Source organism: Priapulus caudatus, unplaced genomic scaffold (genome assembly GCF_000485595.1).
Source record: "Priapulus caudatus unplaced genomic scaffold, Priapulus_caudatus-5.0.1 Scaffold3212, whole genome shotgun sequence".
NCBI lineage: Eukaryota > Metazoa > Priapulida > Priapulimorpha > Priapulimorphida > Priapulidae > Priapulus > Priapulus caudatus.
This window is the reverse complement of record NW_014580273.1, coordinates 4,784-5,199: the sequence shown is the minus strand read 5'-3', so window position 1 is coordinate 5,199 and position 416 is coordinate 4,784.

The following is a 416-nucleotide window of genomic DNA, read 5'->3' as shown; positions in this document are numbered from 1 at the left end:
TTACTTATATTTTGTAAAAAAGTGGAAATATTTTGTTTTATTTTTACTATTTACGGTGACGTAATCACTTTAATGTATTACCGCAACCTCACAGTTTTATCCCACGTAATATAAGTGGATATCAACCAATCAGAAGGTAGGACGAGCGGATAAATATCAAAGGGCCCGCCAGTGTGACGTCATGGCTGGGCAGGTGTTTGATTATAGATTCATAAACTACGATAATTATAATATATATTAATTATATGACTATCATAATTATAACATATCATTAATCATATCATACACACGTGAATCGATAAAGTAACATAGTTAACTTACAGCTCTCTGCCGCCTCTCATATTCTCCCCCCCCCCTATCCTCTCTCTCTCTCTCTCGCTCTCTCTCTCTCTCTCTCTCTCTCTCTTTCTCTCTCA